This window comes from Crassostrea angulata, chromosome 1 (assembly GCF_025612915.1).
Source record: "Crassostrea angulata isolate pt1a10 chromosome 1, ASM2561291v2, whole genome shotgun sequence".
In the NCBI taxonomy this organism is placed as follows: domain Eukaryota; kingdom Metazoa; phylum Mollusca; class Bivalvia; order Ostreida; family Ostreidae; genus Magallana; species Magallana angulata.
This window is the reverse complement of record NC_069111.1, coordinates 114,007-128,987: the sequence shown is the minus strand read 5'-3', so window position 1 is coordinate 128,987 and position 14,981 is coordinate 114,007. Positions and strand designations below refer to the sequence as shown.

General features: G+C 35.0%; 1 pseudogene; it reads left to right on the top strand.

Moving 5' to 3' along the window:
* Positions 1–4,181: 4,181 nt before the first annotated feature.
* On the top strand, positions 4,182–12,973 carry LOC128155552 (uncharacterized; annotated as a pseudogene).
* The last annotated feature ends 2,008 nt before the right edge of the window (positions 12,974–14,981 follow it).

Below are 14,981 nucleotides of genomic sequence, written 5' to 3'. Positions count from 1 at the left end.
TGCTTCTTGACAACTCTTTGTTCACGCAAATGATTTTCCTTTCTCGACCAGGGAGTGAAGATATGACTTTTTGTGAAAGTAGAGAAGTTTTTAACCTGCAATATTAATGGTGGGCAAACCAAGAAAGACCTTATCGCCGCGTCGTTTGATGGCAATGGCCACTATTTCACTGCTGCTATTTTGCTTGGATCTGTGGCGACATCGTGTCAAGAAATTACCTGTCCAATATAGTAACGTTTTCTGCAAACAAGTAACACATTTTGGCCTTTAATTTCAATTTGGCTTTTGTTAACCTTTCGAGAACGTCCAGGGTTTTGCAACATATTTGCAAATGTCTTGCCAATGACAATAATGTCGTTCAAAAAGACTAAACATTTGTCTCACTGTAAATCTGCTCACAAGTTTTTCACGAGGCGTATAAATGTTGCTGGAGCCCAACTCAGGAAAAAAACCCCATTGATCTCATACAGATATTGCTTTGATGCAAATACCGTTTTGGGTTTTCCTACACTTTTTATTTCTTCTTGTCAGTATCCTGAAAAAAGGTCAATATTGAAAACCAAGTTGACCAAGACAACTGATACTTAATTCATCGATCCTCGGGAAAGAATATGCAACTTGAACAGTGCAGATATTGAGGCGGCTATAGTCCACATAAAACTTAAACTAGCCATCTTTCTTTTAAACCCTGATTATGGGTAAGGACCATGGGGTATTGGATGATTTGATAACAACTTTTGCTAGCATGTCATCTATAATTTTGTCTGAGTCCTCTTTGATCAGGTACCCTCATTTGATGTTGTTTGATAGGACGACTGTCACCAGTATTGATATTGTATTTGTCTACATTGTTCTGTCTAAGTCAAATCATTGTCTGCAAACAAAGCGATGTACTTTAAAATGCTTGTGCCTCTTTATGATACGCGGGGTTGATTTGTTTATCGTCATCTGCAATATTTCTGCCAGATCCTCTCGCAGCAAGGTTGCACTCAGGAGATTTTCACCTGACAACCTGGTCTGTAGAGAATTGCCTTACTGTGGTTCCTAAATAAACGACATTTGATTCTTGTTCCTTATCTATAAGTCTTAAGGAAACAGTGTCTCCCGGAGAAACAACTGACCTTGAAGTCAAAGAATTTGCTCTCTAATATCGTCGTCAATTGGTTCTGCTGTACCAGATGGAAAATGATAATCTTCTGGTACACAAATTTTACTGTGTATTAAGACTCCACTTCTTGGCGGAATGTTGTCTAGCAACTGTTATCTTTAAAAAAAAAAACCAAGGAAACCTTCTATCGCCATTTGCTTTCAATTACCCTTTATTCCAAGAGTTCCATTGTTAAAATCAATCCAACACTGGTTTGTCTTCATAAAGTCAAGGCCCAGAGTGCCATCTATTTTAAGCATCTTACAACATACATTACTGTCAGATTCTAATAGCTCAACAAAGCCCTTTTCACTGTTCAAAAGGAAATATCTTGCATAAACTATGGGCAGCGGAAAGGGCAAAAAACACATTTTTACAAAATCAACGATATAAAACTAAATTCAGCAATCTAAAATAATATCATCAATGGCCATATGTGCAAAACCAACAGTCTTCTCTGCAAAATAAATGTACATAAAATCAACCAAAGATATCAAAATACAAATCAAAGCAAAAAGTAAAACCAACAGACATAAATGTAAAACGAACATACATCAACATGAAACAAGCGAACGCACAAATAAACGCCAGGTGGCGTTTTTGGGAAGCAATGTGCGTCATCGATTATTGGAATCCGGGATGGTTCGCGCCTATTCTGTTTCGCCCTGAGATGTTGATATATTTATTATGATTTATTAATAATTCATAATAAAATCAATTATGATTTATTAAATTATAAATAATAATTTTATGACCTGTTTATACTCGTACATCTGTTCGAAATATTAATATTCAGATTAAAACATATGCATAATCAACTATCGTACAGTCTTCTTAAAAAAAAAAACAAAAAAAAAAAACGTCATTTCATTGTTATCCATCAGGCACGTAACATCGTTTATGAAAGTGGGGGGGGGGGGGGGGGGGGGGACTCATAAACATGATGATATACAAAAATCTGAAGGAAACATTTTCAAAATGCCACAAGACATATGTACATTGTAAATTAAAATTTTATAAATTGCATGTATCAGAATACTTCAAGCTTATCGACATGAATACTGCCATGTCTTATATTTTCTTCAAACTACTTGTACAGGCAATGCATAAGAATGTAGAGAAATAAATCAAACTTCGTTATAGAAAACATTGTATGCATTAATTAATTCATATTTTGATGATAACAATTTATACAAAATGTTTACTTGAAGACTTGCCGTTAGGCTAAGGCACATCTGTATAGATAATTATAGCAAACCAATTTTCACGCCTCTATTCACCTAATGTCAGTTATTTGTTGCATTTCGTATCACTTTAATTTAACTGGGTGGAAGTAATGCAAACTATACAACTTGACATTTTTGTCACTTTTGTATTTACTGTCATCCGGTAAATTAAAAATTTACAAACAAAATAAAAAGAAAGATTGGAATAGAAATAAAATTTTTAACGATTAGGTTTGATTTAGTTTGACTTTTGCTATAAGAATTTAAAGTTTTTGATTAAATTTATATTATATTAATTTAATAAGACTGGTAAAAATCGTAGTTAAATGGTGGGTGCTGGGGAGGGGGGAGTAATGTAAAGTTCAAGCAGATAGTTTATGTGATTAAATAATGATCCCTAAAATAGTGCTATGCTAACTATATAATATTATACATTTGTAATAACATTTACATTCCCGAATTTTTCATAACAAATATTAATACAGGTAATTCTCAAGTGAATGACAGGCTATAATTGTTATCACAACACAATTTACACCTCTTGCTCTGAACGATATAAAACGTTATGGCTTCATAAAATTAATAAATAAAACTCCTAATCAAGCAAGCACGCTGTCTTGACCGTGCATGCATAAAAGCAAGCACTGTTTCAATAGGTTTTTTAAAAACATATTTCAATTCTTGTATAGGTAATAATTAATTTCAGAGGAATAATAATACGAGAAAAGTATCTTAATGAAGTAATATGTTTCGCTCCGAGGCAGGTGCGAAACATCGAGGTGCGAAACATCTCAGGGCGAAACAGAATAGGTGCGAACCATCCCGGTAATTGATGACGCATATTGCTTCCCAAAAAAGGCCACCTGGCGTTTACTTGTGCGTCCGCTTGTTTCATGTTAATGTATCAAGCATAAGGGTATTTGAAATTTATTTATATAAACTACATGCAATTGTTGATTGAACTTGTTAAATGCATCACAGAAGAAACAATTTCAATGATTCAATTCCACTAACCAGGTATTTTATTTCTGTTTTTTTTTCAGGGCAGTAAAACAATCTGTTGCAACTACAAGAATTGAAATGTGTGAAAACTATTCAGACAATTGGGAAACTGTGACCATTGGGATGATGTGATGTCTTGATATTTAATGACAAAGGATTATACTGTGGATTTATTTCGTTCATTTTGTGAAGTATAAGTCTGTGATAATACAGTTGCAATATTTTAAATGATGTTGTTTTGTTGTGTATGAAAATGTTTAAGGCTCGTGTCTTTAACATTTGAAACATTTAAAACTATTGTATTAAAATCCTTAAGTTTTAAATGTTAAAAGTTAAAAGTAGAAAGAAAGTTTCATAAAGAAATGAAAATGATTTAAAAAAACGTTCCCTAAATGATAACAAACAATGTTTAGAATATGTTTCTTTCAAACGTTTTGTAAACATTCTTAGGAATGTTTTTAGAAATTGTTACTATAACGTAACAAAAACCACACAGATTTACGTTGTAATAACGTTTTTAAAAATGTTTTGGTAACATTTCTACAACGTTTAAAAAACGTTGTGAAAACGTTGTTGTGTTAACTGGGAAGTAAATCATGTTTTAAACACAAAAGGTACTGATGAAATGAATTATTATTAATTTAACATACGATATTTATACTATATTATGGGATTAGGCTCATAACAAGTTAGACTTTTAGCAAAACAGTGGAAATTTGGACTACATTTTTCTAATTCTGTTTTTCACTGAAATATTTTTGGTGGCAATGTATGTAACAATTACATATATCAGGTTAGCTTTACGGCCCTGTATTTTAAACCCGGCTGGGTATTACCCACAATTCTATAAAACACGTGATCGTGTGTAACGTAGTAGAATCGAGCTATTTTCACAGGTGTGCGGTCGTGTTGCAAGAGGGGCGCACGATTTATCTAGTAGCATGTCTATGCATATAGCTGCTTGACTTACTTCATAACACCGGCACGGAAAACAGACCGTGGTGAGTACTGTACAGTGCATTCAATTTGTAGTCTTGCTATTTTTGCATATAAAGTAAAACTTTGTCGTTTAACTTATTTCTAAATATAGCTTGGCTAGCATTCACAAAACTTACCTGTGTTGTTCACTCAGGTGTGACAGTGGAGAGAAAGTTTAAATACCCCATTCTTATTTCTATCGATAACTTTAAACGCCTTCTGTATTTTTATTTTTCGTCTTCTTTTAAACGTATTTTTCTACTGTGCAGATATTTTTTGGTAAAGTGAATTAAATGTGTTGGGCGGAAGTGATTTCCCGGGAGTGGAAGCCATATTGGTTTAAACTTTGTTTTCATGTTACCCTGTATATGTATTTTAATCATTATAGACAGCTATAAGATATTATATACTATAGTAATATAATAATGTTGCCTATGGTTGTTGCCTACATGGATTTATATACTGTGTGTTTTGATACAGTTGATTTATTAGTGTTGACTTTGTAGCGTTTTGACATTGGTCGATGAGCATGATGATGATGATGTAGCACACGTTTGGATCCCATAGGACTGTTTCACTACCACGCCACTCCACAACCAGTTCTAGGACTACAGCCCCAGAAATTGTGATGAAGGTGGACTTGTGATTGTCTTTATTGAGCAGTCAGCGCAGACGTCCGTATCTGGATGTCGAAGGATGAGATAAGTGGAACCCTATAGCGATAGGACTAGCGGACAAGAAGTCTTCTTGTGAACGTTTGGCAACAAAGATAATATAAGCATTACAGTATAATTGTGTTTGCAAACTGAACATTATTAGTAAGATCAATTAGCTGTCTATTATTTATAAAAGTAATTGTCAAGAAGGGAATTTATTTTTTGGGGTTTAGATTTCAGCGTTTAGTTTTTTGAACGAGAGTGAGTGTGTGGGTGAGGGTGAAAGTGAATGAGAATTTGTAAATATTTTCTAATGATTTATTTTTTTTGTAAATAAACTCATTAATTGAAACTGTCTTGAGTGTTACTTGGAGATCGCCTGGCTCAACCACGTTCCATTTGGTGGCAGCGGTCGTTGACAACCTGTCGTTCTCCAAATCAGTCAAGATTGTTTTCATTGTGAAGGTTTGCCAAACTTAAATATAACAGTGAAACGTTAGATATAATTGCAATTCATAGAATCAGTGAGTTGTTAGTCCCAGGTTATGTGCTGATGATAGTATACCGATAAATTGTTAGGAAGTGAGTATACCAGATAAAAGTAAAAAGTTACTGGTTCACTTAAGTGTTTATTACTATGTCTACCATCACGTAACGTCAATATAACGTGGTTGAGCCAGGCGATCTCCAAATAACACTCACGAAACACTGAAAGAAATTCAATGCAATGCAATTTTTGTGATTATATTAACTGTTTTCAGTATCCGCTATGGTTTCTTTGTGATAAGCTAACTAAACTAATAAAAACAATTGCTGCTTCAAATAGAACCCATGCGTTAAAATTGGTTGAATTTATCGATTAAGTACTTTAAGAATATATGAAATTGCATTGCACCTGAATCACATGTACGTTTTAAGGTTGTGTTGTAGGATCTATGGACAAGTAGTGTTTACACCATCAAAAAGAAACAGAAAAAAGAAGAATGATTATTGAGAAAACTCTTTACAAGCCTTTGCTATGATTTAGTTTAGTAAGTCCCCATTACAGATTTCAACGTCACAGAACATTTGGGTAAGAATGGGCGGGTACCAAATCGGCCATTTAAAACGCTTCTTTTAGATATAAAACTACAACCCACGATTTAGACTCTTAAACTGTTACATCTAATAGTGTTTTCATTCAATGTATTACTATCACGGTTATTGTGTTGCTTAAGCGAGATTTGCAATATTAAATAAAATGACAGGAAGATAAAATGAAAAACGAGCTTTCGAACAAATTTCGTCCCATTGATTTCACAATTTAATGGGTTTATGAATATTTACTTCATTGTATTCCAACTATAAGTTTCGCCAACGCTCTAAAAGAGTCAGTTCATGACAGTTGATGTTATTTAATGTATATACCCCCTGAGGGCCATTTATTGGTGAATAAACATTGGCGATGACATAACTATCCAGCACAGTATAATAAAATGAATATAACTAATTTCGTGTTACCAAAATTCCATTAAATTTTAATATTCGTCCTTTGGATTTAAAGAGTGCAGTAGTTGTGCAAAACTGGTTCCGTGTTTTCTATATCAGAATGAATCCTGCGTTGGGTTACCAACACCAACATCTTTAAATAATGTGTTTGGAGATAAGCAAGACCCGATTCTGAGTTCAACATTGAAAATATGAAGTTCTTAAAATTACTTATCTTTCTGTCTGTTCGAGTTATAAACAGTGCTACAACACAAAGGTATAGGCAAGTCACCAAGTCGTATATCTCCAGCATCAATTGTACAGAAACGCGTGTGTCCAGTTTACTTCACTGTACAGCACTGAGCCGAGAATCAAAGGACGTTACGTTTTTCTTTGACAATCAGAAGAAGCAGTGTCGGAGGAATTGTCGATTTCAGTACAACATGGACGCCGTGATTCCAGGGTGGCAGTGTTACGGTTTGAGAATTTGTATTTTTTTCAACATTGCTTAATTGATAAATTAAAGGAGACTTACTTGTAAGGCGAACTTTGATTGAAATTCTCCGAGGCATTCAGGAACGTGGGGGCCGGTGAGGTATGCTTGCTAGTTCCCAGATCAGTATTTAAAGAATCATGTGATGAATCGAAAACTGAATAATAATTTGAATAAATTGCAAATAAATAATAAAAATTATAGAAGGGTGGGACAGGGTCGGGCACCTGCCCCCACGTTCCTGAATGCCTCGGAGAATTTCAATCAAAGTTCGCCTTACAAGTAAGTCTCCTTTAATTCATCAATTCTCCTTCGGCATCCAGTCACGTGGTGTCATGTGAGACTTTAAATGATTAAAGGTTAATGTAAAAACGTACTTCCAAGACAATTACTATATTTATTTGTACAATGTGACTATTTCTTCATTTTTGACAAAATTCCTGAAGAAAAACAAACATCATTTTCAATGTTTTTGTCATAATATTTCGCAAAAGTCTGAGCAGATGTCCAACCAACACTGTCCAATATCGTAGTAATCGGAACACCTGATGATTTCGCCGCACTCGAAGATGCCACCCGAGTGCTGTGCGCCTTATAGATATCAGTATCTATCTTGGCGTTCTGTAAACACAGCTTAAGCCACCTAGCTAAAGTATCAGTAGATACCGCTTTATACGGCTTTAGAGTTGAAATTAACAATTGCGAAACATTCTTTCTAAACACCTTTGTTCTATCTAAGTAATCTAAAATACAAGAAACAACACAAATACAAGGATTATCTACATAATGCTTAAATTGAAGAGGTTTCAAATGAAAACCTGGTCTGCTCTGTTTCATTAATTCCTTAACATCAAAAATTATTACAGAAGAATTCTTATTGACAGTCATAAACTCAATGTTTAACGCTTTCAATGTCTGCAGTCTTTGTCCTGAAACTAAGGCCAATAGTATGACCAATTTCATTGATAAACTTAATAATGACATGTGTCGGTTTTTGCCTAAACTAACTAAATAATCTAAAACTTGTCTAACATCCCATGTACTGGAATAACGTGGGAAACTGGGATTGATGTTAAACACTCCTCTCATAAATCTTTTGACTAACGAATGTTCCCCTAAATTCGTCATCATCTAAACAGACAAAGGAAGATAAAGCACTCCTTGCTGTATTTAAAGGGACATTGTCACGATTTTGGTAAAAAATTATTTTTCCGATCGTATTGTATACAATGCTTTAATAAGGCAAGTTTAGCAGGCTACTTAAATTTGAGTGTCATTCGTTGGCTTTTAAGCGAGTTACAGAGCTTATAATTCTTTACTATGTAAACAAAGCTTTTGTTTACATTTAGAATGCTGAAGAGAAAAATTTCAGTTTTAGGCCTAAAATGAATGTCTTAAACGTTAGAAACTGTTTATTTATGCTTTAAATGAATATGAAAATAGACAAATCAGCTTGAAAAAGATTTTTTACTGGTATTTTGAACCTGTGTAAACAAAACCAGGGCACGAGCCTTGTTTACATGGCAAAGAATTGTGAGCCTTGTATCTTGCATATAACTCTACGATGGACTCTCAAATTCCATTTGATCATGAGAAATGCATTCCTAAAGCATTTTAGATAATAAAAAAATAAAAATAAAATTTGACCAAAATCGTGACCATGCCCCTTTAACGCACTATAACTAAGTCCTGATTTATGAAGTGAAGTTAAATATTCAATTACCAAGTTCACAGAAACTTGATCAGATCGATCAACTTTCCCATCTATGAACTGAAACCATTTGTTTATATAAATGCCATACTGTTTATGAGTAGACCTTCGCCAGGACTTCATAATGATTGAAACTGATTCCTCTGATAAACTGCGTCCCTCGTATAATTGCCGGACACATGACAAGCGAGGAGGTGGAGTTTGTTGTGAAGCGAGTGAATCGCAGACAGCCGATTCGGTAACTTCAATGTCTTTGTGCTGTTCGGAATCTTTATGGGCGGAGCTACACACATCCTCATTAGCACCGGAAACCATAACTGTGTTTCCCAACACGGAACAATTAAAATTCCTTCGGCCCTGTCTTGCTTTATTTTCTGTAACACTCTGTCTATAATGCTGAAAGGAGGAAACGCAAAAATGGTAGAAAACTGTTGCCAATTCATTGTGAATGCATCAAAAGCTAAAGATCCTGGGTCAGGATTCCACGAAACATAGTTTTTTAACTGAGTGTTTATACGAGATGCAAATAAATCAACACTTGGAAAAAATAATCTTTTACACAATGCATCAAATATATTTGAATTCAACATCCATTCTGTGTCGTCTCTAATTTTCCGACTTTCAAAATCTGCCTCAATGTTATCTTTACCCGGCAAATAAGCCGCTGAAATCCATATGTCGTTAGCTTTAGCTAATAGCCAAATTTTTCTTGTAATATCATTACATTTAGAAGATCTTGTTGACCCGAAATGATTGATACAAGCAACAGCAGTTGAATTGTCAGTATGAATCTTTTGTATGTTTTTCACAAAGAATTGATTAAAAACTCTTCAGTCCTAAAAAGACTGCGTACAATTCTAAATAATTAATATTCGGGGCATAAGCAACCCCTGATTCTGTCCAATTACCCCCAGTTTTAGAATCACGTAATACTGCGCCCCATCCGGATAACGATGCATCCGTGAATAATTCAATTTGAGGATTAATACGTCTTATCGGAGCACAAGTGTTCAACACAGTGTCGTAAAACCACATCATATCATAATAAGCTCGCTCTGATAATTTCATAGGAGAATCAAAATTTCCAAAACTCTTTGACAATGCTTCAATCTTCTCAATTTCAATCGTCTTAGAAAACAACATTCCGTAAGGAATTGCCACTGAATAAGCAGTTAATAATCCCAAGAGTTCTGAAATATTGCGAATTGTGTACGAATTTTGTTGAATAAACTTAATCTTTTGTCGCAAGGTAGCTATCTTCTTATCAGTCAGACTTATTGTCATTTCAACAGAATTAATTTCAAATCCTAAAAATGCAAATGACTGCGTAGGTTTAAAAATAGACTTCTCTTCATGTATGATAAATCCCAATTTTTTCAAAAGATCACAAGTGTAGAACACATTGTCTGTCTGCACATTCTTTAAACGTTGCACCCTGTAAATACACATCGTCAATGTAAACTACAGAGATAAATCCTTTTGATCTTAACGAAGCAAATACTGGCTTTAACAATTTTGTAAAAACTCTTGGTGCCGAACTTAGTCCCATTGCGAATTATGCCCTTCTTCTCGAAGGAAAGAATGAGATCTTCAATTATTTCTGAATCACGCTTACAAGCAACTGTGGGTCTAGCCCTTGTCTGATATGGAATTTCACTAAATTCAATTTTATATCCTCAAACAATATCAAGAATATAAGTATCTGATGTCAATTCTTGCCAGTATTTTATATACTTTGATATACGACCAGCAATGTGTGCACTGACCTGCGAGTCTAGAACTTCTTTGCTTTGTAAGGGGTCTGCACACTGCTGCCCTTGTTCCATACGGATGACTGGGTGTTGTCTCGGGTTTGTTTCCCCCACCCCGTCTTTCCCTTCTTGGATCCATTTGTCCAAGATGGCCTTGATCCTAAAAAAGGCTTTGTTGACGATTGATATTTGTCAACTTTCTTTCCAACTTTGTTGGCTTCCTGAATCAATTTTAGTTGATCGGCAATGTTATCTCCAAAAAGCATTTCCGTCACCGGAACCTGGTTAGAACACAAGGATCTATAATCCGTGTGCAGATCAGGCTTGATGTTATTCCGTCGATATTCATTCATGTCATCATTAGCCATAGAAAGGAGAACCACGGTATCCATTATACTTTCGATTAGAGGTGAAATTTCCTCATTTTCGCCTTTTGGATCCTTTTCAACCAGTTTTTCCAGAACATACGCAACCGGTCCAAAAGCCCGGAGAAGAGAGGATTGTGTTTTCTGAAATTCAATATCCTTTGATCTCGTAGTCGTTGAAATCTTTCTCCATATTTCGGGATTAACCCTCGGAGTAGAGAGGTAATCACAGTTTTCGGGCCGAGGATTCTTCTCCAATAGATCAGTTCTTCTTTTTTCATCATCCTTTTTTGTTTGCCGATCGCAAACAATAGATTTCATAATTTTAGATAGTTCTGAATTAATACACGGCCCGTCTTTTCGGAAGAAGTGAATTTGTCTGAAAGTTTAGACAAAATTGAAATATTACCGTCTGCCTTAACTTCCTCTCTTTCTTGCGAAGAGTTTCTACAGAGAGATTATTACTCGGGGCATTTGCCACCTCAGTAGTGTCCAAATGTTCGTCAACTTCCAATTCTTTCGCAAGTCTTTGCAATAACGAATCAGTCATATCTCACAACGTAAAATTCCGCGTAAATTAAATTTCACGATAACAATTATAACCAAAGCACGTGCGCTCGCACTGGGAATAGCAGCAAAACTGATCTGGGAACTAGCAAGCATATCTCACATGACACCACGTTACTGGATGCCGAAGGAGAATTGGTCGTAGAAAGATTCATGACTTGCGTTTTGTTACGAAAGCTTCTTGTGAACAGCTCAAAGGAAATAATTTCATTGCGTTTAATCGGGATGATATTTGCATTTAATCGGAAAGGTGACTACGTTTAATCGCAAAAAGTTGTGTTAAAACTCAATAACTACTGCGTTAAAAAGCAATAAAAATATTGGAATTATCATTTTTTAACTGAACTCAATGGGCTTTCGTGCGTTGCAGCACCTGAAATATAAATAAAGAATTGTTTCTTTTTGATTGTATAAAGATTAATATTAAATGTAATACTTTTTGTAGAGATGGAATGGAAAACTAACGCAGCCTTAAACAAACGCCCTCTAGTGTCATCAGTGCTTTTCAACAAACCTTTAAAGTGGGGTCCAGACTTTGCAACCGATGGAAAGATCAGTATACAGAAAGTACAAATATTTCACTCCCAGTTGGAACCTACCCCCTGGATTTTGGTTGATTTGGTGAACATGTCAAAGATATCGTTTGTTCGTGTGTTCGTGAGAATAGATTAGTTCGGTAATATATTTTATGTCTGCATAAGCTATTATCTATTTCAATTCGCACAAGAGCGAGCAATCTATAAATCATAAAGGCTGTTTTTAAAGCAAGTTTGATCAAATTGTTTTTTATCATTAGGTGAGAGATTTCATGACGTCATATACGAAATATCAAACAACACTAGCACATACGAGCAGTTTGGATTCTTTAGAGGACCCGCCGTCAATGGACAAGTGGTAGAAATTTGTTGCGGTTCTCCGGATGTTGGTCAATACGTCAGACTCAGAATGCCCCAGGGATCTGATAATTCCCTCAATATTGCCGAACTCGAAATATTCTCTGTGTAACTAACTGTGAAATGTTTAAAGCTGACATGAATTCATATAAGCATTTGTTCGCCATAATAGTTTCGATCGCTCTTCTACTGCCACTGGGGTATATATACCGTTTGCGAAAGTTACGCTCGGTTGCTCTCCGATCGAGGCATTCAGGTTGCACGTACTTCTGAACGCATGAACTACACATTGTAGTAAAATATTTGTTATAAAGAATAAAGGAAACAACAATCAATAGAATAAAAAATATATTTATAGAATTTCCAAGGTATACGTATTTTTTTGCACAGACAGTGCTGCCTTACTTCGCATTCACATCGAACACGTATGTCGTTCGTACAGAGTGCATAACGTCTGGATTTTTTTGAAAACCCCGGCGGCACTAGATCTAACACGGTAGCTAAATGATAGTAAATTCAACATCGTTTCCATCGGTTTCTACTACAATGCTCCGTTTCTAAAATCCATGCGATCATTGACATTGCTCGATCTGCCATAGTGTGTGGTTTGCGCATGTGCGATGTTATAACATACACAGGAAAACGGTCTATAATTATCAAGGATTTAAGAAGTATCTGCGCGTTGATTTCAGTCTGTAACACTGTGCCGGATAGTAATGCCAGTGCCAAGGTGGCAATTTTGCACCCGCTTAAGATGCAGTTTCAGAAAACTCCATGTATACCAAATGATAGACCAGTGTCTAGAGAGTATATAACCACTTTTGTTTTCAGTGTGTTTCACCTGACAGGTGAGATATTTACCTTTAAAAATTAATATCCCATTGGAAAATGATAATTCCCATAGGAAATTTAATTCTCCTACAGGAAATATTGACAATCCTATAGGATTTTTTAAATATCCGATAGGAAATATATTTCCTATAGGAGAATGGTATTTCCTATTGGAGAATGGTATTTCCTATAGGAATTGGATTCAGACATGTAGTTTTCCTATAGGATATTAAGTTTCCCTATCGGATTTTATCAAATTCTATCGGAATTGAAATTCCTATGGGAATTCTTGTATTCCGGTAGGAAATTTCAAATTACCTATAGGAATATTGTTTTTCCTATGGGAAAAAATATTTTCCTATGGGAAAAATTATTTTCCTATAGGAATTTATTTTTGAAAGGTAAATATCTCACCTGACAGGTGAGATACAATGATAACAAAGGTGGTTGTTAACTCTTTATGCAATGGATTATCATATGGCATATTTGAATTTTTTGATATTTGCAGCTTAAGCGGGTGCAAAAATGCCACCTTGGCACTGGCATTATTATCCGGCACAGTGTTCTGTCTTGTTTCGTCGTTCATTGGATATTCCTTCCCAGTGCAGTGGTTTTCATATAAGTTTTGTTCAAAACGCGTTTCTACGTGTCTTTTCGTCCAAGGTAACCTGTTCGGGTGAATGAAATACCTGAATGTGGTGAAGCATAAATAGTGCTCTAGGGGGGTGCGTACCGATGAGCAGAAGAATAGAAATCGTCAACTAATATGGCGGTAGTCGGAGATAAAAGGAAAATTGTGTATCTATATATTCATGTCAGCTTTAAGTTTATTTCATTTGGAATCTCTTTAATTCAAACCAATTTTTACCTTATTTTAGGCTGAAATTGAAAGATTATTAATTTAAAATGAATAATTAATTTGAATGACGGCTCTACATATATCCTATTTCAGTTTGAAAAGCTGTCAAATAACGTCATATGGTCAAACAAACAACATTAATTTGTATTCAAATATATATTTGCTTGATCCCGAGTAAAGTGGATTCCATATATACAAATCGATACAATGAAAAGAGATGCATATTCATGACTAGATATTTTTAAGATAAGCCTGTTGGTGTGTTAAATTGTTTTACACGCATAACGAGTTGTAATTACCGCTTTACACTTTAAAATGATACAATTGTTACGGTGTGCTTTGCGTCCGCCAGGGGAATTTAGCTCCGTTGGGGAATGTGTGGCCTTACGCCCAGCGACGATCTCTGATCCAGTGGTAAAACTTTATAGACCTTAATGAAGACAAGGTTGAGGATCAATTAACTATATGTTTATTCTCTCGTGTCCCGAGCGTAAGTGATATCAATAGTATACAATAGGAAATCATTGGTTAATTAACAATACAAAGGTAATCATAAATGTTGAAATAGAAACTACTGAAGTTAAAAGTGATTTAATATATAATTTTAAGCGGTCCGCCATAAAACAGCGGCGGTCATTTTTAAAACTTACTTCCGGTAACCATTTCCTTTAATTTAATTACTTTAATTATCAATTCTTGTGAACTTCCTAATTTTAACTTAAGAAATTACAATTCATTATACCAAATCTTACGCTTAAATACAAATAATTTACAATACTATGAAAAAGACACTAAAATATGAAAAATTACAGATACTGACCTTAATGAAGACAAGGTTGAGGATCAATTAACTATATGTTTATTCTCTCGTATCCCGAGCGTAGGTGACGGGAGGATGAACTTAAACCTCGAACCTGTCCTCAGAGAGGTCACGCAACGCTTAATTCTAAACACTTCATTACTCTAGAAATTCTTAACTTTGTTAACACGACAAAGAATTATGAGCTCTGTATCTTGATTTAAATCAGTCTACGG